The sequence below is a fragment of the Equus asinus genome, chromosome 7 (genome assembly GCF_041296235.1).
Source record: "Equus asinus isolate D_3611 breed Donkey chromosome 7, EquAss-T2T_v2, whole genome shotgun sequence".
In the NCBI taxonomy this organism is placed as follows: Eukaryota; Metazoa; Chordata; class Mammalia; order Perissodactyla; family Equidae; genus Equus; species Equus asinus.
Genome location: NC_091796.1, coordinates 59734868 through 59760627, shown reverse-complemented (window position 1 = coordinate 59760627; position 25760 = coordinate 59734868). Strand labels below are relative to the sequence as shown.

Here is a 25760-nt window from a genome sequence, read left to right as displayed (position 1 = left end):
CTGGTAAGGTATCTGAATCAGCTTTGTAGTTTATTTACTTCAGGAAAATTTTAGGATTAGAGTGAACTGGAGGGAGGGCAGTATTTACCTACTTTCAACAAAGCAGTCAACACGATAACCCATTCTATTTTTTCTTCTATATTTAGTATATAGTGATACTAGGGGAAAAAAACTCTACAAGTTGAGCAAGCTCAATTAGCAAAAAGGCTTACCATGCTTTCTTTTGAGGAGGGAGATTGACAAGCTATATCAAAAACTCAAGAGGAAAGGGGAAAATTTAGAGATAATACTATCTCAGCTTCAGCAAGAAAGAGAAAGAGGTAAGAATTTGGCAGAAGTATAGAGGCACAAAATAAATCATTTGCCAGCACCACCCCTCCAGACAAATTTTGAGTGACATCGTTTGGGATAGCTTCATTGCTAACTTGAAGGATTACAGAGAACACTCAAACATGATGATAATTCAAACATAAGGACAAACTGCATTCTAGTATTAACTATAAATTGTTTGCTATAATCTGGGATTTGTATAAATATAGGGTTAAATTCAGGCAGACTGGCTCTAGAATCCATGCTCTTAATCACTATGAGATATAAATATGTATTGAAGTGAAAATACATATATATTTAACTTAAATGTACAGTGCTTGGCACAGAATAGTCATTCTATAAATAGCAAGTGTTATTATTTCACACAGAGGAAGAAGACGTACACAGTTACAGGGGACAGCATCTAAAAATATAAACTTAGTGGCGTGTTTGTTACCACATGGAGAGAGTCTACCAGAAAATGAACCCAACATGAAGAAAGAAGAACCAAAAGATGGTAAACGAGAGCCCTGATGATGCGTTTGAAGCTCTAGAACCAGCTGTGCCTAGAGTCAGGATCTTGGACTTCTTGGTTATGTGTGCCAATAAATTCTCCTTTTTGTTTAAGCAAATTTGAATTGGATTTCCATCATCTGCTACCGAAAGAATTCTAACAACCTTACTGAATAAACGTTTATTAAGCATCTATTATGTGCCAGGCACTCTTCTAGTCATCAGTTAGAATGGTAAACACATTTACAATTTTTGTTCTTGTGCTTACTTCCTCAGCGCTAGCCAATTACCTAAGAGACAACTGGTTTAGCGAAAGGTGTCAACTCACAGTAACGTACGGGGCTTTGGAGGATATACAATCATTCCTTCAGGAGTAAAGGAGATTCAAGAGTTCTTGTCATAGATTGCAAACAAATGGCCACAAATTCTTTTCAGTGCCTCCCATCTAGTGGAGGAGTCTATTTCTCCATCTCTTTTTTTTTTTTTTTTAAAGATTTTTTTATTTTTTCCTTTTTCTCCCCAAAGCCCCCCGGTACATAGTTGTGTATTCTTCGTTGTGGGTTCCTCTAGTTGTGGCATGTGGGATGCTGCCTCAGCGTGGTCTGATGAGCAGTGCCATGTCCGCGCCCAGGATTCGAACCGACGAAACACTGGGCCGCCTGCAGCGGAGCGCACGAACTTAACCACTCGGCCACGGGGCCAGCCCCTCTCCATCTCTTAATTCCTTAAATCTGGGGCTTGGCGTGTGATACACTTTGGCCAATGTGATATTAGTAAATGACACGCAAACCCTTGAAAAGTGCTTGTGTACTAAGAATGCAGGCTGGCCTTTTGAAAGATGAGAGACCACTATAGAAAGAAGCTCAGCCATCCCAACTGGCACAGGTGAGCCAACTTCCACCTGACCCACCAACTGACTACAATTGCATGAGCAGCGGAACAGTTTAAAGCCACTAAGTTGTGTGATAAATTGTTGCAAAGTGCAAAGCTGAACTCATACAGTCCTGACACTTGTTTTTGTAAAGAGTTCTAAATATCATATCTTTTAAATGTATAAAAATAGGACATTTCAATTATGTAACAGTGCTGTGACTCAGTGAACAGTTTAGGGATCGAGCCTCAGGTGCCAGTCCAAAGGGTACTGGCACCAGGGGTTGGATGCTTTTACTCTGTTCATCCAAGCGTGGGGTTGTCTTTAGAATATTTTATTCAATTCTTATATCTTTTAAAAAAATAACAGCATTATTGAGATATAATTCACGTACCATAAAACTAACTCCCTTAAAGCGTATGACTCATGAAGGATATCAATCTGTACTTCTATTTTCTTGTGATGTCCTTGGTTTTGGTACCTGGGTGATATTGGCCTTATAAAATGAATTGGGAAGTGCTCCTTCTTCTCTATTTTCTAAAAAGGTGTTATTAATAGCTTTAGTGTTTTTTTTCTCCCTAAAATATGTGATAGAATTCACCAGTGAAGACATTTGGGCCTGGGCTTTCTTTGTGGGAAGATTTGTATTTACTGATTCGTTTTTCACTCTGATAAATGTCTATTTAAATTTTCTATTTTTTTCTTGAGTTAGTTTTGGTAATTTGTTCTCAAGGAACTTCTCATTTTCATCTATTTTTAAAATTATTTGAATTATGATGTCATAATATTCCTTTTCATTTCTGTAAGGTCTATAGTGTTGTCCCTCTTTTCATTTCTCATTTTGGTAATTTGTGTCTTCTGTCTCCTTTTATTAGTCAATCTAGCCAAAGGTTCATCAATTCAGTCTTTTCAGAGAACCAGCTTTTGGGCCTTTTGTCTATTTTCTGGTTTTTTAATTCATTGATTTCTTCTTCTTTTCTTCTCTCCTTCTCCTTCTCTTTCTTCTTTCTTCTTCTTCTCTCCAAAGCCTCCCAGTACATAGTTGTATATTCTAGTTGTAGGTCCATCTGGTTGTGCTATGTGGGATGCCACCTCAGCATGGCCTGATGAGCAGCACTGTGTCTGTTCCCAGGATCTGAACTGGCAAAACCCTGGGCTGCCAAAGTGGAGCGTGTGAACTTAACCACTTGACCACAGGACTGATGCACAGTCCTTTTTTTTTTTTTTTTTTTGGTGAGGAAGATTGGTCCTGAGCTAACATCTGTGCCAATCTTCCTCTATTTTGTATACAGGATGCTGCCACAGCATGGCTTGATGAGCGGTGTATAGGTCTGCACCTGGGATCCGAACCCATGAACCCCAGGCTGCTGAAGTGGAACATGCAAACTTAACCACTATGTTACCAGGCTGGCTCCCATTGATTTATTTCTATTTTGATCTTCACTATTTCCTTACTTCTACTTAATTTAGGTTGATTCACTCCACTTTTGCTACCTTCTTGCAGTGGAAGCTTAGATTATTGTCTTCCTTTTAATACAAGAATTTAATGCTATGAATTTCCCTCTAAGCTTGGCTTTAGCTGCTTCCCTTGAATTTGATATGTTACATTTTTATTTTCATTCACTTCCAGATATTTTCTAATTTTCCTTGTGATTGCTTCTTTGGCACAAGTATTGTTCAGAAATGTGTTAATTTCCAAATATTTGGAGATTTCTCAGATTTCTTTGTGTTGTTGATGTCTAATTTAATTCCATTGTGGAAGCAGAACATATTTTGTATGTTTTGAATCTTTCAAAAATTTACAGAACCTTGTTTTGTGGCCTATTGTATGACATCCTGGACAATGTTTCATTTGTGCTTGAAAAGAATCTTTATTCTGTTACTGGATGCAGTTTCCTACATATGCCAAATATTTCAAGTTGGTTGATAGTGCAGTTCAGGTCTTCTATACCGTTGTTGCCTTTCTGTCCTGTTCTGTCAACTGCTGAGAGAGGAACCTGAAATCTCTACCCATAACTGGATTGTCATTTCTTCCTTTAGTTTTCATGACTTTTGTTTTACAAGCATTAGAATTTCATTCCTTTTTAAGGCTAAATAATATTCCACTATATGTATACACCACATTTTATTTACCCATTCATCCATTAGTGGACACTTGGGTTGCTTTCACCTTTGGTTATCATGAATAATGCTACTACGAACATGGATGTACAAATATCTCTTTGAGTACATGATTTCAATTCTTTTGGGTATATACTCAGAAGTGGGATTGCTGGATAAAATGGTAATTCTATTTTTAATATTTCGAGGAACCATCATACTGTCTTCCACAGCAGGTGCATCATTTTATAGTCCCTCCAGCTGGCAAAGCCATAGATTTTTTACCTCCCACCACAAAATGAGTCCATCCCCTCTGGCAGCAAAGCTGCTAGTTTTCTTGGCTAGCCCCATCCACACTGGTAAAACTACAAATAGGGCAACAAAGGAGGATAGAAGTAGCCCCAGGCAAGAAGGTTGTAGACATCTACTGTTCCTACTGGAATTTCTAGCAGTTTTTCAAGAATAGATGTTTCTCAAATTATTGTCTGTGTTTGATTTCCAGTGCCTTGCAATGGTATTTTTTGACAGTTCTGTCCAGTTTTATACTTGTTTTGTGTGCAGAGGAGTTGCTGACCATGTCACGTAGCCATAGCTGAAAGTCTCTTCCATGGTTTCTTTCTAAGTAGGAACTTGTATTAGTCAGGATCTTTCAATGTCATGTAAAAAAATCCAACTGAATTGGTTAGGACTTTTAGAAGTTTGAGTCACAGAAACCTGGTTTAAACAATACAGGAAATTTATGGCTCACAACTGATAGAGGATTGTCTATAGGATAGGTCAAACAGGTGAGATTTGATAGTGTAACTCTAACGATGCCATCAAACACAGGGTTGTTCTCCTTTCCAGTACTCATTTGACAGTATTGACTTCATCTTCAAGCTCTACTGGCGCCTTCCCCCTAATCCCTACCCCTTCAGGCTTTCTCCTTGTAGGAGCCAAAAGATTGCTACATTTCCAGACCTCATATACTTACACCATACCAGAAGGGCAAGGATGCTGCAGTTTACTAGAAACCCAAACTCAAGTGTCTGTGAGGCTCATTGGTTCTGAATGGGTTCCACGACCATCTCTGAAACTCTCAGCTACCGAGAGAACAGTTATGCTGCATGGCTTAAAACAGGAAGAATGAATGCTCAGGAGACAACCAACAACCACACAAATTAGCCCTAAATAATAATAAATAAATAAACGTATTGGCTCACCCAGTTAGGTTCACATACTCAAAACACTTACAGAAGAGCTATACAACATCCAAGCTCTCTCAAACTGAAACCAGTCTTCATGCTGCCATCTCTCGGTTTCTCCCTTTCCATTGCCGCTCCCCACACCCCGCCCTTGGCTTCATTCATTCCTATCATAGACAGGCCTCTTTATGTTGTGAAGAAGGTGGCAATCAGCAGTTATCTCAGTAAAACCTTCCCCCCCCCCCCCCCCCCCGCCACCCCCCGCCTTCTCTGTGTCCATACAGCAATTTTAAGCAAGGGCTCAATAAATCGTCCAACTTGGGTCAGTGCCTATCTCTTGGCCCAATCTGTGCAGCCAGAGGCAATGAGTTTCCTAACTGGCATGGTAACATGCCCAACCCAGTGGTCCGAGGACACTGTTCTGTTGCCGGAAGGGCAATAAGCAAGCTTTCAAGCAATCTGAAAACAATGGCTACCACAGATCACCTTGGTATCTAATTGTGGGAGGCTCTTGAACGCCAGGCTGAGGCGGCTGAACTTCACCGGGCAGGAACTGCAGAGTACAAGGGAGAGACCTATTGTCAGCTTAGAGGAAAGCTGATGTGCGGGTATAGTGTAGGGTGGATTACAGAGATCAACCTAAATATGTAATGAAGTTCTAAAGACAGTATTGCACTAGGAATGGGAGCGATTGGGAAGGACCATCTCTATCCCCAATCGTATTTACCGTAATAACCAGATCACTTCAAAAGACTCCCTCCCCAGCGTCGTCCCCGCCCCGGTTTCCAGCCACTCATTAGCAGAACAAGTCTTCAAGCCTCTGTGAAGGATTTCTGGAGGAAATCCAGTTATTTCCAGTCTTCTTCGTGATTCAGCTCTACCTGCAAGCTAAACATGCGGCCAGGCAGTTCTAATTCAGGTGTTCCTTTGTAAATGTTGAGCCAAAGAGGGGACGGACGACAGCAGGCCCGCCGCCCCGCAAGAACCAAAGGGGGCCCTAGTCAATGCCCATTTTGGGAATTCTGAGCATGGTCCCGGCACAGAGTTTTCTACCAGTCTCTACCCAGAGGCCCACGGCGCTTCCTTTTACCACCCTCATCCCCAGCAAAAGACTCCCCGCCCAGTGCGCGGCCAGGGAGATGCCCCACCCAGCGGCAGGCTGGGCCGGCCTCCCAGGCTGGTTTGGCTGGTTAGGACGCCTGAAGCCCACTGGCACAAAAGCTCTGAACTCCAGTAGCTGAGGAACACGCCACAGCCTGGCCCCAGCGTGGAGAGGAAAGCTCTTTCCTTTCTCAAACCACCGCAGGAGCGGCCCCCACCCATCTTCACCGACAATCACTCGGGGTAGGTGTCTGTCCCACCCAGTCCCCCAAGACCAGGGAGTGCGCAGGCGCTCGTAGACCACCAGCAGCATGTTCTCTCGCGCGCTCCCTCAGTCTCTTCAGCCAGCCCCTGGGCCGAAGGGAACGCGGTGCTTCCTGGGTGTGGTAGTGCGCTTCCTCCAAGAAAGGCGCTCCCGTAGACCGGCGCTGGGTTTCTAGAACTACATCTCCCAGCGTGCCCCGCGCGAGGGCACAGGGCGTTGCCCTTGCAGGCCTAGCCGTCAGCGCCGAGAGGAGGACCCGGGAAGCCGGTCTCGGCGGGAGGAGGGAATGCGCGTGCGCGCTGGGCCGGCTCGTCCTGTTCCGTCCCAATCATTGTAAACAGGCGGAGGCTGGGGCGGGGTGGGAATGGGGCACCCGAGGCCGGCGAGGGGCGCAGCGCCGGAGGTGGCTACGGTGGCTGCGGCGGCAGCGTGAGCGCGAGGAGGCGGCGGCTGCGGCGGGGCGGGCGGTCGCGCGGCGGCAGGCACAGGTCAGTGACCGGCAGGGGCGGCGTGCGGGGGTCGCGGCATGCCCCTCGCGTGCCCGGGCAGCCTCTCTGCAGCCGCCTCGCCGCCGCGGCTGTCAGGCAGCGTGCGGGGCTGGGCGCTCGCCGTGCCGGCTGGAGTTGGGGTGGGGGGCGTGGCTGCCCCTAGGGCGGGTTCCTGCCGGCAGCCCTCTCCACAGGCTCGCCCCTCTGCCGTCTGTGCCTCCAGCTTGCCGGCCGGGCCCCCTCGGGGCATCGCAGCTGCGATTTGGGGCTCTCGGGTCTGTAGGAGGAGAGTCGGCAACCGAGCCCTCCGCGCCGAGTCTGCAGGCCTCAGGGCAGCGCTGGGGCGCCCCGGAACGGAGCAGAGGGGGCTCAGTCTTTTACATAACCCTCCTGTGTTCTGGTCGCACCGGAACGTGGCCCCGGGCCCAGGGCTTGCCCGGTGGGCCTGCGGAAGGCTCTTGATGTTCCCCGGTGCTCGCTGGCGTGGAGCAGCGGGGCTCCTTGGGTGCTGCGGTCTTTAGTTCAGGTTTCGGTGCGAAGGGACAGGCAGATCTGGAGTTGAAAATTCGTTTCACAACTCATTTTCGAGTATGCTTGTGCCGAAATGCCCTTATTGAGGTCATTGTATTTTTTTTTTAATCGTTGTGAGAGTAAAACAGGTTTTACTAAATATTCCACACCTTAGTCTTACCTGAAGTAATTATGCTGTTTCAAGTTTTGGGATTCATTGCTGCAGAGCCTCCCTCTTGAACAAGCAACATGTTTCCTCTGAGGCCTAGTGGAGTTCTTGAAGATAATTAACATGTCAATTTGAGGCATTTGGAATGTGCGTGAAAAGAGGTACAGTCGTTTGGACCTTGAGTTACACACCATCTAGTCTCATTGGAAGAGCTTTCACTGAGTTTTTGGCTTAGTGGAGTGGGCATGTTCAAATGCTGCAGCGCTTTTGGGTAGCATTCCATCATACCTGGCAGTTATTCACAAAGTATTTAAATGGTGACAAGGAACCGGCCCTTTTGGTTTGGTGATCGCGGAGGCGGAACTTCTAATGAATAGGTAGGACTGTGGATGAGGAGGATAACCTCACTTTCTGTCTTTCGAACTATCTTGGCGATTTGAAAATTCCTTCCTGAGTATCCTCCTGACAATGAGTAGTTACTGTAGCTGTATTGGCAGTAGTAGGGGTAGGAAGGAAGTTGGTAGAGTGGTTCCCACTTTTCAGGGTGACCCTTCGATCCAAGTGGTGTAGGCTAATTTGACAGTAACTGTTGAGAAGTAATTCTTTAAACAAAGTATCTTGAAACAATGTACGGTAACCTATTTTGCTGTCTTTTCAAGATGTTATTTCTTATTTTAGATCTTTCAGGGACCATTTCTCCCCTAATTTAGAAAATAGAAACGGTTTCAGAAAATGCCCGTTAACTTTAATTTGTCCGGTTTTATTTGCACAGTTGTTTGCTTGGCAAGGAGAGACTGGGCCGAGAATGTACCCTGGAAGTATGTCGTTTCTTGTTTGAAAGGAAATTCCTGCTAGAAGCTTATGTTAGTATTTGTGGAGGGAAGAAGGAAAAATGCAGATGGTTTAGTTGAGAGGAATTACTGTGTTGCAGGTACTGTGCCTTGTGGAGAGGACTTAAAGGTACTTTCAAGGTGGCAAGACTTTATCTCTTACTTGAACTGTTAACAGCTACAATATGTTTTTAAGATTGCTTTGATTGGAGAAAGTATGCGAGTATGGTGGGTGTACAAAGGCAGCAGTGGTCAGTTTCTTGAGGAAAGAGGAGACTGAGGAGGGGGCAGTGGTAAGGAAAGACTATACAGGAAGTGATGAAAACAGTAAGTTTATACAGGCATAGGCAGGATGGGGATTTAGGTAGAAGGAACAGTGTGAGCAAAAGCATGGCAGTCTAAACTTACGTAACGAATTGTAGAATTGTAGGATCTGCAAGTATAGCTACTGAGAGTATAGGGTGGTGGCAAGACATGAAACTGGGGAGGTAGGCAGAGACCAAATTCTGTCTTATATGCAGTCGAAATAATTTCAACTTTATCTCATAAGCAATTAGGAGCCAGTGACAGGATGAAAAAGAGAGACCTGAGCCAGATCAACCCATTTTTAACTCCCTGTTGTGTGTCAGGTATTATATTAGGTACTTTATACTTTATGTCCTTAAACTTAAAGAAGGCTTAGGCATGACTGAGGCAGAAAGTGGGGGGAAAGGCACATAAGGCAAAGGGAAAGCTGAACATGACAAGAGAGAGAGTATGGAACACTTTTAAGAGTGGAAAAGTTGTTCTCTACAGCCATAGCATTGATTTTATGGTGGTGAGTAGCAGAAGATGAGGCTGAGGCTGCACAGATAGATCCTTAAGTTTCTATGGGTTTCAGAAGGTTTTTTTCCTATAGATAATAATAAGCTTTATGGATTTTCATCAGGAAAGAGACATGATAAGGTTTTCATTTTAGAGAGATCATTCTGGTATTGTAGGGTGTAGATTTCAGAAGGGAAGGAAGGCAGATAAGGCAGGATGCAGAAAGATTGATTAGGAGCTTTTCATAAAGGTTGAGGTGAGAGGTGAGGGTCTGAACTAAGGCAGTGTCAGTGGAGATCCAGAGGAGTAAGTTCATAGCACAGATATTTAGAAGGTAGAATCCATAGGATTCAGTTACAGTCGAATTTGGGGAGTGAGAGAGAAACAGTAGGATAAGATGGTTTGGGTTTTAAGGTGGGTGATTGACTAGCCCATGGTAAAGTACCCTGAGACTGGGAGCTCAGGAAGGGGAGCAGATTGAGGAGGAACAGAATTTTACCTTGTGGATATGTTGAGTGGGAGTTACCTGTGAAACATGCAGGTGGAAGCATCGGCTGCAGAGTTGGGTGTGGGTTTTGGGGTACGACAGAGAGGTCTTGATAGGAGGGTTGCCAGGCTATGTTATAGGGGGTAGCTGAAGCCTTTGATTTACGTAACACCAGGTAGGAGGAGTTTACTGATGGACAGTAGTTCTAAAAGTGAGCGATGGAGAACAACACCCAAAGCCAGAGAGAGGAAGAAGGACTGGAAAAGGAAATTCCTGAGTGGTTAGAGATGTTGAAAAATCGTGAGGAAATGTCATAGAAACCCAAATGGGACCATTTCAAAAGGAAGCTATTCTTCACAACTGACTCTCCAGAAAAAATAAAAATTCTAAGAAAGCAAGCTACACTTCAATTGCTCTGAGAACTGGAGTAAAACAAGAATTACTAGGAGTCTGTTGAATTTGATAACTAAGTGAGAGCAGTTTTGAAAGCATTCTGCTTAATGCTGCCATATGGGGAAGGAGCTAGGTTTCATTGAACTGGGGCATTAATGGGAGGCCAGAGAGCAGAGAAAGCAAATGGAGATTATTTCAAGAATGAACAAATAAAGTCTTAACTGTGAAGGGAAGAATATAGGGAAGTGTTAGCAGAGGATGGTGGGGAGGGATTTTTAACATGGCAAAGACTTAGCCTGTTTTTTTCCTTATATCGGTTTTATTGCAGTATAGTTCATATAACATAAAATTTATCCTTTTAAAGTGTACAATTCAGTGGTTTATGGTATATGAACAGAGTTGTGCAACCATCTCTATGTTAAATAAGAGTGGCGAGAGTGGGCATCCTGGTCTTTTTCCTGTTCTCAAAAGGATGACTTTCAGTTTTTCCCTGTTGAGTATGATGTTGGCTGTGGGTTTGTCATATATGGCCTTTATCATGTTGAGGTATTTTCCTTCTATACCCATTTTATTCAGAGTTTTTATCATAATTGGATGTTGGCTTTTGTCAAATGCGTTCTCTGCATCTATTAAGATGATCATGTGGTTTTTATTCCTCATTTTGTTAATGTCGTGTATCACATTGATCGATTTGCGGTTGTTGAACGATCCCTGCGTCCCTGGTATAAATCCCACTTGATCATGGTGTATGATCCTCTTGATGTATTGCTGTATTCGCTTTGCCAATATTTTGTTGAGGATTTTTCCATCTGTGCTTGTCAGCAATATTGGCCTGTAATTTTCCTTCTTTCTGTTGTCCTTGTCCAACTTTGGGATCAGGGTGTTGTTGGCCTGGTAAAATGTGTTAGGAAGTGTTCCATTTTCTTGAATTTTTTGGAATAGTTTGAGAAGAATAGGTACTAAATCTTTGAATGTTTGGTAGAATTACCCAGAAAAGCCATCTGGTCGTGGACTTTTTTTGGGGGTGGGGGGAGGTTTTTGATTAGTGTTTCAATCTCTTTACTTGTGATTTGTCTATTCAGATTCTCTGTTTCTTCTTGGTTCAGTTTTGGCGGGTTGCAAGAGTCTAAGAATTTACCCATTTCTTCTAGATTGTCCAGTTTGTTGGCCTATAGTTTTTCATAGTATCCTTTGGAATCCTTTGTATTTCTATGGTATCCATTGTAATTTCTCCTCTTTCATTTCTGATTTTATTTATTTGAGCCTTCTCTCTTTTTTCCTTGGTGAGCCTGGCTAAGGGTTTGTCCATTTTGTTTATCTTCTCAAAGAACCAGCTTTTAGTTTCATTGATCATTTCTACTGTTTTTTTAATTTCAATTTCATTTATTTCTGCTGTAATTTTTATTTCCCTCCTTCTGCTGACTTTGGGCTTTGTTTGTTCTTCTTTTTCTAGTTCTGTTAGGTGTAGTTTAATGTTAATTATATGAGATTTTTCTTGTATGTTAAAGTGGGCCAGGGGCCAGCCCTGTGGCTGAGTGGTTAAGTTTGTGCGCTCTGCTGCAGCAGCCCAGGATTTTGCCGGTTCGGATCCTGGGCGTGGACATGGCACCACTCATCAAGCTGTGCTGAGGTGGCGTCCCACATGCCACAACTAGAAGGACCCACAACTAAAAATATACAACTATGTACCAGGGGGGCTTTGGCAAGAAAAAGGAAAAAAATCTTAAAAAAAAATAAGTGAGCTTGAATTGCTATGACTATCCCCCTCAGAACGGCTTTTGCTGCATCCCCTATGAGTTGGTGTGGTGTGTTTTCATTTTCATTTGTCTCAAGATATTTTTCAATTTTTCCTTTAATTTCTTCAGTGATCCATTGGTTGTTTAGTAGCATGTTGTTTAGTCTCCACATATTTGTCACTTTCCTAGCTTTTTTCTTGTAGTTGATTTCTGGTTTCATAGCATTATGGTCAAAAAAGATGCTTGATAAGATTTCAGTCTTCTTAAATTTATTAAGGCTTACCTTGTTCCCAACATATAGTCTGTCTTTGAGAATGTTCCATGTGCACTTGAGAAGATAGTCTGCTGATTTTGGATGGAGTGTTCTATTTACATCTGTTAAGTTCATCTGGTCTTATTTTTCATTTAGTTCCACTGTTTCCTGTTGACTTTCTGTCTGGTTGATCTATCCATTTATGAAAGTGGGGTGTTAAGGTCCCTACCATTATTGTGTTGCTTTTAATATCTTCTTTTAGATCAATTAATAGTGACTTTATATACTTTGGTGCTCTTGTCTTAGGTGCATATATATTTATGTGTTGCGTGTTGTTGGTGGAGTGTTCCTTTTATCATTATATACTGCCCTTCTTTGTCTTTCATTGTCTTTTTTATCTTGAAGTCTACTTTATCTGATAGAAGTATGGCAACACCTGCTTTCTTTTGTTTGCCATTAGCTTGGTGTGTTATCTTCCATCCCTTCACTCTGAGCCTGTGTTTGTCTTTAGAGCTGAGATGTGTTTTCTGGAGGCAGCATATTGTTGGGTCTTGTTTTTTAATCCGTCCAGCCACTTTTGTGTCTTTTGATTGGAGAATTCAATCCATTTACATTTAGAGTGATTATTGATATATGAGGGCTTAATGCTGCCATTGTATCACTTGCTTTCTGGTTGTTCTGTATTTCCCTTGTTTCTTGTCCCATGTATTTTGGACTGCCAGTTCAGTTTGGTGGCTCTCTATGATGATTTTTTCATTATTTACCATTTGTGTTTCTCTTTTGATATTTTGTTTAGTGGTTACTGTGAGGATTGTATAAAAGTTCTCACAGATGGTATGGTCCAATTTTTGATAGCCTCTTATTCCCTTAGTCTAAGCAGATTCCACCCCTTTCCTCTTCAATAACTAAGTTATTGTTGTCACAACTTATTCTGTTTTGTGTTGTGAGTTTGTGGTTAAAATGAAGTGATTATATTTATTCTTGATGTTTTCCTTCCTTTTATCTTTAATGTTATAATTAAGTGTTTGCTAATCTGTTCTGATAGAGAGTTGCAATTTTCTGATTTTGTCTGCCTGTTTATCTCCTTGCTCAAGGCTTTGTAACCCCTCCCCTTTTTTTTTCAGCTATGAGGGCCTTTTTTTTAAAAACAAAAAAAAAGATTATCTCCTGAGCTAACATCTGTTGCAAATCTTTTTTTTTTTTTTTCTCCCCAAACTTCCCCAGTACATAGTTGTATATGCCAGTTGTAGGTCCTTCTGGTTGTGCTGTGTAGGACACCACCTCAGTATGGCTTGATGATTGGTGTCATTTCTGCGCCCAGGATCTGAACCAGCGAAACCCTGGGCCACCGAAGCTGAAGTGTGCGAACTTAACCACTTGGCCATGGGGCTGGCCCATATGAGGGCCTTCATGATCATATCTTTTAGGGGGGTCTTATGGCGATGAACTCCCTCAGCTTTTGTTTATCTGGGAAAGTTTTTATTTCTCCTTCATATCTGAAGGATATTTTCACTGGATAGAGTATTCTTGGCTGAAACTTTTTGTCTTTCAGAATTTTGAATATATCATTCCACTCTCTCCCAGCCTGTAAGGTTTCTGCTGAGAAATCCACTGAAGGCCTGATAGGGGTTCCTTTGTAGGTTATTTTCTTCGGCATTGCTGCCCTTAATATTTTTTCTTTGCCATTGACTTTTGGCAGTTCTACTAATGTATGCCTTGGAGAAGGTCTTTTTACATTGATGTAACTAGGAGTTCTATTAGCTTCTTTGACTTGTAATTCCAGCTCCTTCCCCAGATTTGGGGAGTTGTCAGCTATTATTTCTTTGAACAAGCTCTCTGCTTGTTTTTCCCTCTTCTTCCTTGGAAATGTCTATAAACCTGATGTTGCATTTTCTAATTGAGTCAGATACTTCTTGGAGAATTCTTCATTTCTTGTTAGTCTTATTTCTCTTTTCTCCTCCATCTGAAGCATTTCTGTATTTCTATTCTGTAAATTGCTAATTCTGTCCTCCATAACATCAACTCTGTTATTTAAGGACTCCAGATTTTTCTGTATCTCATTCATTGTGTTTTTCATCGCCAAGATTTCTGATTGTTTTTTTCTTTATAGTTTCAGTCTCTTTTGTGAAGATTTCCTCTGTTCATTAGTTTTGTTCTTGATTTCATTGCACTATCTTTCTGAGTTCTCTTGTTGAATTTTTTGTTTCTGTTTTTCTTTTAGGAAGATTAGCCCCGACCTAACTACTGGCCAGTCCTCCTCTTTTTGCTGAGGAAGACTGGCCCTGAGCTAACATCCATGCCCATCTTCCTCTACTTTATACAGGGGATGCCTACCACAGCATGGCTTTTGCCAAGCAGTGCCATGTCCGCACCTGGGATCTGAACCGGTGAACCCCAGGCCGCTGAGAAGCAGAACATGAGAGCTTAACCACTGTGCCACTGGGCCAGCCCCTCTTGTTGAATTTTTTTATGAGAGCCATTTTGCATTCTCTGTCATTTAGATTGTAGATTTCTGTCCCTTCAGGATTGATTTCTGGTGTTTGTCTTTTTCCTTCTGGTCTGGAGTATTAATATACTTCTTCATATTATTTGCTGGGGTGGATTTGTGCCTTCTCATTCTAATAGTATCTGGTCGCAGATTCCACCTGCTTCCCCCAGGGCAGGGGTGGGCAGGAACTGTGTATACTGAGTCCGCCATGATCCCTGTCAGCTGTGTCTCTCCCAGTCTGGGCCACTCCTTGGGACTGTAGCAGCCCTATGGGTCCTCCTACTGAATGGGAAAGTCATCACCTGGGGGCTCAGGGCTGCCTCCACCTGCTTCCAGAGTCCTACCAAGACACATGCCCCTCTTTGGGGCAGCAGTGGTATTATGGGCCTTTGCTGCAGCCAGGAACTCATTTGCCCAGGCCTGCAGATCTGCCACCGTCTCCTCCTCGGTCACACCAGCTATTGTCCTTGGTAGGCAGGGCCTCCCCACTGGATCTGAGCCAGAGCCACTACTTTGGACCACAGTGGTACTGTGTGCTCTCCCACCAGATGAGAAAGTGATCATGTGGGGGCTTAGGGCTGCCACTGTCTGCTCCCACAGTCCCACTCAGATGTGCTCCCCACTTCCAGGCCACGGTGATGCTATGGTTGCTGTGGCTGGGAGAGCAGTTGCACGCATGTACTGGGTTGCCTGGGGGCCAGAGAGTGCACACCTGTCTCCACCACAACCCCAGGGGTAGTCCATCCTCCTTTATATGTACAGCTTTGTGGGTTTCTCAGGCATCCTGATGTGCTGTGTGGGTATCCTCTGCTGATTGATCAATGTCCATTTAGTTGTAGTTTGAAGGAGGAGAGACAAAGGGAACAGCTCGCTCTGCCGTGTTGCTGATGCCCAGTTTTTGCCAGTTTTTTAGGTGCTTTTTGGAGGGGTGGATTTTTGGAGTTCCTTATTCTACCATTTTTGACAATATCACTCCATCTATTTATTTTTGCTCCATTTACTTTTGAGCTGCTAGTATCACTATAGTTCAGGTGAATTTATTGCAGACAGCATGTAGTTGGGTCAGTATTTTCTTTTTCTCTGTTCTTTGCTTCATTTTTGAAGGATTTTAGATGCTTATAGAGATGCAATATAATAAAGGTCTTTTGGCCATTATAAACAGTGCTGCAATAAGCATCCTTCTACTAATGTCATTGCTTACTTTTGTGTATTTGGGAGATAAGGTTTTAATAGTAGAATTGCTAGGTTAGAATATTAGTTTTTCAAAGATGTTGCTGAATTGCTGTTCTGAATGGATCAGTTTATACTTTTACCAGCAATGGATGAGCTGTCTCTTTCTTCACATGCTCACAATACTGGGTATCAAACTTGTTCATCTTTATAAAATTGATGGGTGATTATGAGTGTCTCTTTAATTTGTTATTTTTTTTTTTCTTCTTAAGGAAGCCTCTCTCTTTTGTTTTTTTGCAGAGGAAGATTCACCCTAAGCTAACATCTGTTGCCAATTTTCCTTATTTTTCTTCCTCCCCCCACTGCCCCCCACAGCCCCAGTACATAGTTGTGTATAGTTGCGAATTATTCTAGTTCTTCTTTGTGTGCTGCCACCATAGTGTGGCTGCTGACAGACATGTGGTGTGATTCCGTGTCCTGGAACTGAACCTGGGCCACCAAAGCAGAGTGCACCACACTTTAACTGCTAGGCCTTCAGGGCTGGCTGTCTCACTTTTTGAATACCTTTTTTGTGTGCTTTGTATTCATATCTTCTACTGTTTGTTTTCCTTTTTTTCTTTTTCTGTTAATGTTGTGATATATTTGTCGTGTCCAGTGCCAATATTTTTTTCCAAGCGTTTTGAATTTGTTTATGGTGTTTTTAAAATGTAGTTAAATTTTCCTGAGAGTCTTTTCAAATGGAGAATCAAGGAAAGAAAAAGCAATAAAGCTTTTCCTTTCTCAGACTGTTATATGAGGGGGAAATATACATTAGAAAATCTCAAGTGTTTTTTTGTTTTTTGTTCTTCTCCCCAAAGCCCCCCAGTACCTAGCTGTACATTCTAGTTGTAGGTCCTTCTGGTTCTGCCACATGGGATGCCACCTCAGCCTGGCTTCATCAGTGCTTGGTCCACACCTAGGGTCTGAACTGGTGAAACCCTGGGCCACCGAAGCAGAATGTGTGAACTTAACCATTTGGCCATGGGGCCGGCCCCAGATAATCTCAAGTTTTATCCAGATATTTTTATACTCTTTCTTTTGTATAGTTAATGGCACAACTAAATGTTGAATAGTAATTGTTATTACTACCCACTAAGTACCTGCTGTATACCAGGAATACCATTTTGTTTAATCTTGGCAACGCCTTACCAGATAGATGTCAGTGTCCTGCTTTACAGATAAGGAAGTCTAGTTTGTGAAGGGTGGTGGCTCTTAGTCAGAACCTTCGTCTGTGTTCCTGTAGGAGCTAGGGTTTGAACCCAGGTCATCTGTCAGACGCCAAAGCTTGTATACTTCCTGTTGACCAAATTTTCTCTCTATCAGTATATTTCCCAGTTTCTTTGTAGAGGGATGGGGGCCTGGGTGAGATAGAAATAATATGATTGTGTTTTTAGTTGAAAACATTTAATATTTAGTTTACTTTTTGAAAAAGATAATACTTACCCATGGTACATACAGGTAAAAAAGCATATCTCCTCTACCCTTTTTCCTCAGCCCTCAAAGATACCACTGAAGGGATGAAAACGTAATATTTTCTTGTATATCCTTGCAGAGATATTTTATCCACGTACAAGTAAAGATGTATGTGAGACATGCATACATTCTATTCTAAATAGTCATAATGTAATACATGGAGGAAGGGAATCAGGATTTGTTGAGTAGTTACTGCTAGGCACGAGGCCTGTTTCTTTATGTTTGAGTGAAGTCCTTCAAACTGTTGAGAAAGCTTGTACAGCTATTTAAATATGAAGCTTTTGTATAAGAGGTTATTGAAAACAAAAATACTAGTAGACCTCATTTGGAACTGCTTTCAGAGCTGATACCTTTATGTAATGAAGCATGACAGTTCATTATCAATTGAAAGTTAAATTAATTGAAAAGCGCTAAAAACTGAGAGCCAGGTATTGTAATAGGTTGAGAATAAAACTGCATACCATTGCCATTGTTTAAAAATGAGGTGTGTTTGTCAGTTATAAAAACAGTGTTTTTGTGTGACTGAGACTTTCCCCTTAATCTTTTTATAAATACAGATCTTTTGCCAGCCTGCCACAGGTAGGTGCCTTTAGATAAATATATTTGGGTAAGGAACTACTGTCAAGGAAAAGAGAGACAGGGGCTGGCCTGGTGGCACAGCGGTTAAGTGCGCCCGTTCTGCTTCTCAGCGGCCCACGGTTCGCCGGTTCAGATCCCAGGTGCGGACATGGCACCACTTGGCAAGCCATGCTGTGGTAGGCGTCCCACATATAAAGTAGAGGAAGATGGGGACGGATGTTAGCTCAGGGCCAGTCTTCCTCAGCAAAAAGAGGATTGGCAGCAGATGTTAGCTCAGGGCTAATCTTCCTCAAAAAAAAAAAATAAAAAAGGAAAAGAGAGAGAGTGGAGATGAGGGGAGAAAGCTTGCCTCTCCCCTACTGGAAGAAAGCTGTTTAAGGAAAATTCATAAATCAAAGCTGTATATTTAAGATAACAATTTTTAGTATTCCTCCTAAAGTAGGAATAGTGAATCAGGAACTTTGCCTTTCTGCTTGGGGAAATTATGGGAAAAGAAAGTGTAAATATACAACTGAAGAAAAAGCTCACCTCAGTTCATTTTATTATCCCACCAGTATGATAACAAGCAATTGAAAAGCGGCAGATAACATTCTAAGTTTTTCAACTACGTTTAGTATTTTTTAAAAAAGAGCATATTATGACATTAGATTTTGCTTCCTTAAGTTTTCGTCAGGCTCTTTTTTTTTTTTAATAAGACTTTATTTTTTTGAAGCAGTTTTAGGTTCACAGCAGAATTGAGGGGAAAGTGTAGAGATTTCCCATATATCCTCTGCCCCCACATATGCATAGCGTCCCCCATTATCAACATCCCTCACCAGAGTGCTCCATTTGTTACAACTGATGAACCAATACTGACACATCATTATCACCCAAAGTCCATAATTTATATTATGGTTCACTTTTGGTGTTGTACATTGTGTGAGTGTGGACACATGTATAATGACATGTATCCATTTTTATAATTTCACACAGAGTATTTTTACTCACCTAAAAATCCTCTGTGCTCTGCCTGTTATCTTTCTCTCTGCCTCTTCTTCCCCTCAACCCCTGGTATCTGCTGATCTTTTTACTGTCTCCATAGTTTGCCTTTCCCATGTAGTCATATAGTTGGGATCATAACAATGTGTAGCCTTTTAGACTGATGACTTTCACCTGGTAATGTGCATTTAAATTTCCTTCATGTCTCTTCATGACTTGATAGCTTATTTCTTTTTAGCACGGAATAATATCCCATTGTCTGGATGCACCGCAGTTTATTTATCCATTCACCTACTGAAGGACATCTTGGTTGCTCCAAGTTTTGGTAATTAGGAATAAAGCTGCTTTAAAAATCACGTGCAAGTTTTTGTGTGGACATAAGTTCTCAATGGATTTGGGTAAATATCAAAATACTAAGGAGCATGATTGCTGGATTGTAGGAAAGAATATATTTAGTTTTGTAAGAAACCACCAAACTGTCTTCCAAAGTGGCTGTACCATTCCTCTTGCTCCACATCCTTCCCAGTGTTTGGTGTTGTCAGTGTTTTGGATTTTGGCCATTCTAATAGGTGTGTAGTGGTATGTCATTGTTTTAAGTTGTAATTCCCTAATGACATATAATGTGGAGCATCTTTTCATATTATTTGTCATTTGTATATCTTCTTTGGTGTGGTGTCTGTTTTGGTCTTTGGCCCTTTTTTTTTTTTTTTTTTTGCTGAGGAAGATTCACCCTGAGCTAACATCTGTGCCTGTCTTCCTCTGTTTTGTATGTGGGTTACCACCACAGCATGGCTGCCAGTGAGTGGTGTAGGTCCGTGCTTGGGAACCAAACCCCAGCTGCCAAAGGAGACCATGCTGAACTTAACCACTAGGCCATGGGGCCGGCCCTGGTGCATTTTTTTAAATTGGGGTGTTCTTTTCTTATTGTTGAGTTTTAAGAGTTCTTTGTATATTTTGGATAACAGTTTTTTATCAGGTATATCTGTTACAAATACTTTGTCCTGGTCTGTGGCCTGTGTTCTCATTCTTTTGGTCTTAACTCTTGATTTTTATGTTCACTCTCCCCCTCTTCCTCCTTCCCCTTTCTTTTTCCTTGCAAAATATTAACTAAAGCAACTAAAGTGTATGTCCTATAGATTGTGAGGCTTTTTCAGATTAAGGTCTTACTGTTTTTTTATTTTTGCAAAGCTAGTGTGTGCGTCCATCAAGAAGTATAAGGTTTGGTTCTCTCTGTCTCTCTTTTTTTTTTTGCAACATTCACAGCCATTGATGATCATTGCCAGTATCCATTCTTAAATTACTTATTAAGTGGTGATATTCTTTCATTCTTTGTTTATTAGCAGGAAGATTTTGATAAAGAGCAACTTGGCTGCATCAACACTTTATATAAGAAATTCAGGATAAATACTTTTTTCCCGTTTATTTACCAGCTATTCAGAATTATGAGATGGTCCTCTAGCATCCTCCAAAGTGACCAATGAATTTTATTTTTGAGTGTCATTATGAACTCATGGATTTAAATATACACATTTTAGTTCATTGCAGTTATTAATTTTATTGGTGCTCACATTGTGCTGTTTGTCCCGTGGGGGCTTCTTTTAGTTGCCTCTTGAGTCCTTTTGTCTTGATTCCAAGCATCTTTATAACTTTTTATTTTTTTCGTGACATGATGTTTCAGCCTCATCTTGTCCATATCTTACTCTTAGACCTGGTGTCAGCCAAATGGGAATACCTAATAGTTCCATGTATTATGCTGTTAGGTTCACACAACTTAATATGTATTTATGTTTTAGCAATTCAGTAGCCATTTGGAGTAATAGACACATAAGTTGAAAGAGAAAAAGGTTTTATTTCTCTCAATTAAAATGAATGGTTTGTGTGTGCCTGTTGGACACTGAACAACTTCTGATATCTTGCAATCAGGTTGGACATCGCCACCCTTGTTTCTTGTTCCATGTTGATTTTCATGGGGTACTTTTGTTTAAAATTATTGCAGCTACCCCAAAAAACGCAGCTTCACAAAGATATGTCATTGAAAGTAGTCTAGCGTAGTCTGATGTTGAAACTGAGCTACCTCTGGTTAGCAGTTTGTCCAGTGTCTGACAGACGTCGAGTATTGCCGCTTCCCTCAAATGTAAGATCCCTGTGGCTCCCCTGGGCGTTGCCCACCGTGCTCCGGGTGCCTCCATGCATTGTTGGGGACCATGAACTCAACGCTTTTATCCAGTGTCTGTTGTAACCAATGGTGTGCTTTTTAAAAATGATTATTAAATAAAGTTTGTCGGTCCTTCCTCCCCAGTTAAATTCTGATTTAACACTTACTTGAGAATAGATTATGTGATTATGAAATATGGCAGGAAATAGGGCTGCTCTCCACAACGGATATACCGTCCCTTTAAAAATATTCTTTTTCACTAAGTTCCAAATGATATTTATTCTGATTTTTTTAATAAGAAAACTTCTTTTGTCTTCTGTATTGGAGTGACTGCTAGTGATAGCACTTTTGATTTGTTTCCAGGCGAGAGTCCAAGGCAGGTTTCCCCTGATACTTAATATATGGATATGCTCTTTGATTTGGCAGCTGTTTCTCGAACTGAGTCGTTTCTCTCCCAGCAGTTCCCCTTGTAGGCAGCAGGGGGAATTATTTCTGTCTGCTAGGTGCTGTATGTCTTGACTGCTCATTTTCCAACATCTGCTGTTCTAATCCTCAGTTTGGACTTTCACTTTAAATAATGGTCGTAATCTGTGCTCTTTAGATTTTAGTTTCATCTTGTGGTTGGTTTTACATATTGCATTATGTCAAGTTATTTCCTAAAATAACTTATTAATTTTTGTATTTTCTTGTCAGTAGTCATTTAATAGTTGTTGTCAGCTTTAAAAAGGTATTCATATTCATAGAATTTCACGTTTTTTCAGCTATTATACACATATATGTTGTCTTATCCATATAGTTTTAATTAGTGACACTGAGAATGTTGGGAACGTGACTGGAAAACATTAAATCACTGTGTCGTTCAGTGAATTTCTGTGAATGGCATATGGGACGCTAACTAAAAGCTCATTCGTTTGGATGAGCACCTGGCGGTAGCAGAGAGACTCAAACAGAGATTAAGTCTAGTAATATGTGAGAAGGCACAGAAAAGAAACAGGAACCCAGCGGCCGGCCCAGTGGCGCAGGGGTTAAGTTCGCACGTTCTGCTTTTGTGGCCTGGGGTTCGCTGGCCCGAATCCTGGGTGCGAACGTGGCACTGCTTGTCAAGCCATGCTGAATCAGGCGTCCCACGTATAAAGTAGAGGAAGATGGGCATGGATGTTAGCTCAGGGCCACACTTCCTCAAAAAAAACCCAACAGTAACCCAAATAAAAAGAGTTAAATTTCTGTTAAAATACAGCCCTGAACAAATGTTAGTAGATTGGAAAGGACTAATTATATAAGAATTAAATTGGGTGACAGTCGGTCTGTGGGGATGTGCATGAGAAATTATTTTCAAGCCTGTAAATGTCAATACTAGCTTGCATTTACTGGGTACAGGTCATAAACCTCAAACATATTATGGAGAAGATTTCAGTGTTGATATGAAACCCTCTAAACCATATCTGCTTAGTCTGAAGGATTATTTCTGTCCCATTTCAGCTTGTAAACTTAAAATCTTTTTGTCTTGGATAGTAATATTCATATTTTAAGAGAAAGCCCTTTTTCTCTATTTTAAAATATGATTTGCAATTTTCTTTTTTTGTGAGGCATGATTTTCTCTTTTTATGTTTTTAAATTTTATCATAGTGATTCATAAGGAATGTTTAAGAAATCACGTAGTGCTTGTTTAAGAAATCACAGCGTGAGGGTAGTAGGCCTGAGACTGCTGTCTTTGGAAGGGCCTGCTTACAAGTTGGCCCTCGGCGGCCACCAGGGAACTTGACCGGTAAAGTTCTCTGCAGTATTTAAAACTTCTGAATGATCAGAGTGGCTCACTGTGCCTAAACTGTTTATAAAAACCATGTGGTTTGTGCTGAATACCTGCTTTCTTTCTGGGAGTCTGGTCTTAAGGAGCTGCCTGCAGGCCACACTTGACACACATCGTTACTGTTACTGGAAGAATTCAGCTCATCCCTGGGCTCTGCGGCACAGGACTCTAGGAAGCTTGCGCCTGGTTCCCTCCAGACTTCACCACATGTGCCTTGCCTTTGCTGTTTTTGCTTTGTATCCTTTCACTGTAGTAAATCTTGGCCATGAGTACCACTGTGTGCTGAGTTATGCAAATCCTTCTAGCGAATCACAGATTCTGGGGGGTTCCTGAGGACTCCAGCAAGGTACTAAAAAACTCACAATGGAAAATGCTAACCTTGTTCTTGCACCCCTCTCAGTCTTAGTTTTCTCTTTTAGCTCTTTCTTTTGTTGTTTATTTCCTTATTTCTAAATAATATGCTTAGACTACTGTTTCTTCCTATACCAGTCTTGGACATTATCTGTTAACTAGCTGTCACGGTAGATGAGGGTTTAGGTCCCTCATATCCTTCCCCGAGTTTCTGCCTTCAGGCCTTTCACACCGTCACAGTGTTTGATTAAATCAGTATTCATTGTTTTCAATACAGTAATTAGACAAATATTGTATAATACTGAGCCAGGCAGTAGACTACAATTTCATTTTCTCATCTACGTTTTTCTTTCTTTTTCTTTTCTTTCTTCTCCCCAGAGCCCCCAGTACATAGTTGTGTACTCTAGTTGTAGGTCCTTCTAGTTGGGCATGTGGGACGACGTCTCCCCATGGCCTGATGAGTGGTGCCGTGTCCGCACCCAGGATCCGAACTGGTGAAACCCCGGGCTGCTGAAGCAGAGTACACAAACTCAACCGCTCAGCCACAGGGCCCGCCCCCTTTTCCTTTTTCTTAGAGTTAATGGTTGTCTCTTATTTTTATTTGCTTTTTTCACTCTGTTCTTATAACAAATTTATTCCAAAAGCACCAGCAGCTCCTGAACACATTGTATTGTACTTTTCCACATGGTCAGATAGCTGTAAATCCCAGTGTCTGTGGGAACTCTTCTTCCCAAGGACTGTGTCACTTGGTGTTCATAAGCCTGCTTTTCCTGGAACTTGCTTTGCTGCTCTCCAGGGTTGCAGCTCAAGTTTGGAATTCTTGAGAATGTGTATAAGAAATACATTTCTTGCAACTGTATGTCTGAAAATGTCTTCATTCTACCTTTACACTTGAATGGTTGGAATTAACTTTCATTCAGAGTTTTGAAGACAGTCCCTTATTGTCTTTAAGTTTCCATGTTCCTGTTGGCGAGTTGGTCCTGACCCTTTGCGTTTAAGTGTTTATCCTGTTCCCTACCCCTCAGAGATCTTTTGGTATCATCTTTCTACCCTCTGTGCTCTGAAATTTCATAATGTGCTTTGTTGTGTGTCTCTTCATTTATTGTGTGGGGCTCTTAGTGGTCCCTTATGATCTGGACACTCTTGTTCTTTAATTCTGGGAAAATTTCTTTCCGTATCCTTTGAAGAACCAGAATGTCTTATGTGTGCAAATATTGCTTACAAATGTAACATTCCCAAGGAGTAGGTTAATACTGGTGAGTGTTCAGTGTGTAATGTATTAATGAGTCAGTGTTTGGATTCCCTTGTAGAGATTTAGGCTAGAGACTTTTAATTTACAGATTATTTTTCAAAACCATAAAAATGAGGACAAGTTTCTTCTAATGAATTTTTACCTGTATTTATTAATAAAATACTGAATTTGTGTAACTTGTAAACTAGTTAAGCAAGCTCTTGGTTTTCTGGAATAAGCCTTTTTCTGTGTAGATACTATCAAGTTTAATAAACATTAGATTTATTCTCGAAAGCTCATTTCAGGAGACTTTAATTTAGCAGTCTTTCTTCCCTACTTATATTGCTTTGTCCTTTTGCATGGGTGAGTGATTCTTATAATGTGTACTGATTAAGACTGGTACCTGAGCAGAAAAGACTATTCTGAGAACAATGTAAGGCCATCCCTGGTGACCTAGTGGTTAGGTTCAGTGTGCTCTGTTTCTGTGGCCCAGGTTCACTTCCTGGGTGTGGACCTACACTGCTCTGTTAGTGGCCATGCCGTGCTGGCCGCTCACATACTAAAAAATAGAGGAAGATTGGCACAGATGTTAGCTCAGGGTGAATCTTCCTCAGCAAAACACACACACACACACACACAGTGTATATCCTGGTTCTTGGGAGAAGTGAATATTTTTAAACCGTTGTTTGGTTAAGTTTGAGTCTAGTTTTATGAAACTTTCTTTTTTTTTTTTTTACCTTGATTGTAACCATTGTAACTGTTCCTTTTCCTTGAAATATTATTCAATTCCAAAGGTGTAGTTGTTTTTGGTTTTAAAGTTAAATTCTGGATATGTGGTTTTTTGCTTTACATGCTAAACACTTTTTGTTAGATGCTGCAGAAGTGACATTTTTCACCTTCAGTTTTCTCTGGAGAGAAATTGCTCTTTTACACAGGAACTAGCCACAGGCCTTCATTTGGGAAAGACTGGAGATAGACATTCCTATTGTGGTGATTTGGGGTATGCGAGGTGGTAGGATGTTGGCTGTAAAGATGGGAGTAGCAACATTTGAAAAGGAAGATCCCTATTTTTAATGGCTCATGATCACAGTCATCTCTATATAGCATCCATGGCTTTTTTCCCTTCTGAGAGATTTTATTGAGATGTAATTTATATTCAGTGAAATGTACAGTTTAATAAGTTTTAACAAATGTATGCATACATACAACCCACGTGCCTGTCAAGATATAGAACAGAGCCTTCAACCCAGAAAGTTCTCTTCTGCTACTTTGTATTCAGTCCCTGCCTCTTCCTCACACCCCCACAACCACAGTTCTAAATTCTTTTGACATGGAGATGAATTTGCCAGTTCTAGAACTTCACAGAAACAGAATCGTACAATATGTACTCTGTTGTCTGGGTGTGCTGTCTGGAAATTTATCTGTTTTGTTGTGTATACGAGTAGTTCCTTTAAAAAAATGCTAATATTCCATTGT

The 25760-nt window shown here is 41.4% G+C and overlaps 1 protein-coding gene across 2 annotated transcripts in view; it reads left to right on the top strand.

Annotated features, from left to right (window-relative positions):
- The first annotated feature begins 6110 nt into the window (after positions 1-6110).
- RALBP1 (ralA binding protein 1) overlaps positions 6111-25760 on the top strand; it is a 61604-nt gene continuing 41954 nt past the window's right edge. The window contains exon 1 of one of the 2 annotated variants that reach the window (XM_014837334.3): positions 6111-6321. The gene's annotated coding sequence lies outside the window, so the exon portion shown is untranslated. Of the gene's footprint in view, positions 6322-6582; positions 6832-25760 lie in introns of those variants that run through there. The other variant, XM_014837333.3, reaches the window with a different exon arrangement.